The 3,004-nt window shown below is 37.7% G+C and overlaps 1 pseudogene; it reads right to left on the reverse strand.

Moving 5' to 3' along the window:
- Positions 1 to 1,202: 1,202 nt before the first annotated feature.
- LOC101350434 (60S ribosomal protein L13a pseudogene) lies at positions 1,203 to 1,942 on the reverse strand (annotated as a pseudogene).
- Positions 1,943 to 3,004: the final 1,062 nt, after the last annotated feature.

Genomic DNA, 3,004 nt, shown 5'->3' on the forward strand with positions numbered 1-3,004 from the left:
TTTAACTTTTTAGAATAATGATATCCAGTTGTCCCAGCATAATTCATTGCAAAGATCTTTCTTTCCAAACTGTCTTGCAGTGTCTATGTTGTCATAAATCATCTGTTTATTAAGCTTTGGTCCATGTCCAGGGGCAGATTATCCAAAAGGCAAGGTAAGCATGGTACTTATATTGCTTACCAGATCATCTGTAGTGAACAATTTCACATTTTTCATCACATCAAAGATTCTGCTTCTAGGTACAGCTGGCATCTGTCTCTCCCAACCCCACAGCACCTTCCAACGGAATCAAAGCCTCTTTTCAAATTACAATCCCTGACAGGGGTGGATTACCCAGTAAGCAAGGTAAGCATGGGCTTACTTTTGAAACCCATGTGAAATTGTGCACTACAGATTGGTAAGCACGAGTAAGCCTGTGCTTACCTTGCTTACTGGGTAATCAGCCCTGTCTATGTCCAAGATCTTTATTCTATTTCATTGATCTTTTGTCTCTTACATTTCCATGTAAGTTTGAAAAATAACTTGTTAAGTTCCATTGTGGGGGGAAAAGTGTTGGAAACTTGATTGAGACTGCACCGAATCTATAGATCAGTTTAGGGAGACTTAACATCTTCACACTATTAAATCTACTAGTCCATGAACATGGTATCCCAAATGCAAACCCACTGCCGTCGAGTCAATTCTGACTCACAGCAACCCTGTAGGACACAGCAGAACTGCCCAGTAAGGTTTCCAAGGCTGTAATCTTTATGGCAGCAGACTGTCTTCTGCACAGTGGCTGGTGGGTTTGATGTGTCAGCCTTTTGTTTAGCAGATGAGTGCTTTAATCACTGAGCCACCAGGGCTACTGAGCATGGTATATTTCCCCACTTATTTAGATCATTTTTTATTTCTCTCAAAAATGTTTTAATGGTCTCTGTGTAGAAGTTTTATGTGTCTTTCATTGGACTTCTATATTAGTTTTTTTTATATTATTTTAGATGGTATTTTTAAAATTTCATTTTTTTCTTCCTTTTGTTCTTTGGTATACAAAACAACTGATTTTTGTCGTACATTAACCTTATTTCTACTTTGCTAAACTCATTTATTAATTTTAATTAGTATGCACTCAAGTACGGTCTCTGAGAATAATATTTTTATTTATTCTTTTCCAGTATCAGTTTTCTTTTCTTTTTTTGAGGGATTAACAGTTTTTATTGGGCTCAGACAAGGAGTCTGTGTGTCTTGAGGGCTTCTGTTTATTTGTTGGTGCTAGTTTTCTTCTCCATGTCCTTCCTGGCCAGTTTGAGTTACTTCTTTCTGTGGTGAATCTTGGCCTTCTCCTTCCTCTTCTCCTCCAGGGTAGCGGTCACTGCCTGGTATTCCCAGCAAACCTTTTGAGCCAGGTGCCTCAAGTAGGTAAACCTGTGTGTGGACTTCAGACACACAAAGCTGAACAGAAATCATCATCTGACTTTTCTTGTGTGATCCCGTCAAACACCTTGAGATGCTCCAGAGCAGCCTGGCCATGCTTGGTCTTGTTGGGAAGAATGCCTTGCACAGTCCACCTGAAGATGTCCATGGGTGTCCAGAAGTTGCAGGGACCATGGGATGGCTTGGTGTCCATGTTCCTGTGGAAGAAGGCCAAGGCCAGGTACTTCAACTTAATTCTGTAGAAATTGCCAGAAATGTTAATGCTCTCACAATGCATGGCCACCACCTTTCAGCCCTGCAGTATTGCTTGGCCCCTTTGGCCTATAGGAAGCCCTGGAGATGGTTTCAACCATTGAATACCAGGACCTGCCCCTCTGCCATCTTCTGACGCTGCCTAGGAAAGGTAATCCATATACTTTTTATTTTTCTTTTCTTACTTCATTAATTAGAACCTTAGTACAATGTGGATAAGGAGTGGTGAGAACAGACATCCTGTTCCCAGTTTTAAGGGGAAAGCTTTCAACATTTTGCCATTAGGTGAAACATTTCCTGTAAGGCTTTTTACGTAGTCATGTGTCGCTTAACATCCATGATACATTCTGTGAAATAGGATGCTATGTCATTTGGACGTTGTGTGAACACCATATTATATACAGGCAGTCCCCGGATTACAAATGAGTTCCGTTCCTAAATTGAATCTGTACATAAGTTGGAACAGTTAGGTATGGTTCATATCTAATGTCAGTCAAATGTTTGTTCTTAGTATATAGCTTTCTATGCATAAAAAACTTAAAGAAACATGTCCAGATCTACTAAAACATCTTTAACATAATAATATAGAAATAATATCAATAATGTTTTGGTATGTGTCACTAAGTAGTGCCTGTTTGTTGTTATGAACCACTGTACGTACCTCAAATTTTTAATATAATAGGCTTTATAGGGATTGGGACCACAGACATATATGTGGTCAGATGTTGCCTGATCAGCCATTATGCAGCACATGACTGTATTCTATCTGGTTAAAGTCCCTTTCTATTCATAGTTTGCTAAGAGATTTTCATGAACAGTTATAAAATTTTATAACATCCTTCCGATTCCTCTACTGAGATGATTTAATGATTTTTCTCTTTTATTCTGATAATATGGTGAATTCCATAAACTGATTCGTCGAATGTTAAATTAGTCAACTTGCGCGTGATTTATTATCTTAGCTATATATTGTTGAATTTATTTTGCTAATATTTGTCCAAGATTTTTATATCTATGTTCATAAATCAAATTTGCCTGCACCTATCCTTTCTCCTAATGTCCTTGTCAGCTTTTGATATCAAGGATATGCTGGTCTCATGAAATGAATTAGGTAGTGTTTATTTTAATTTTTCTTTTTGCCTGAGGAGTTTATTTAAGATTGACATAATAGCTTTCTTAACTGTTTGGTAGAATTCAATAGTGAACTCATCTCTTCCCAGGGTTTACTCTGTAGAAAGTTTTAATTAGCATTTGATCTCTTTAATAGTATAGGACTAGAAAGGTTTTCTATTTCCTCTTCTGCCAGTTTTGGCCAGTGGTATTTTTCTCTCTGTATTTT

Source organism: Trichechus manatus, unplaced genomic scaffold (genome assembly GCF_000243295.1).
Source record: "Trichechus manatus latirostris isolate Lorelei unplaced genomic scaffold, TriManLat1.0 scaffold00009, whole genome shotgun sequence".
Classification (NCBI taxonomy): domain Eukaryota; kingdom Metazoa; phylum Chordata; class Mammalia; order Sirenia; family Trichechidae; genus Trichechus; species Trichechus manatus.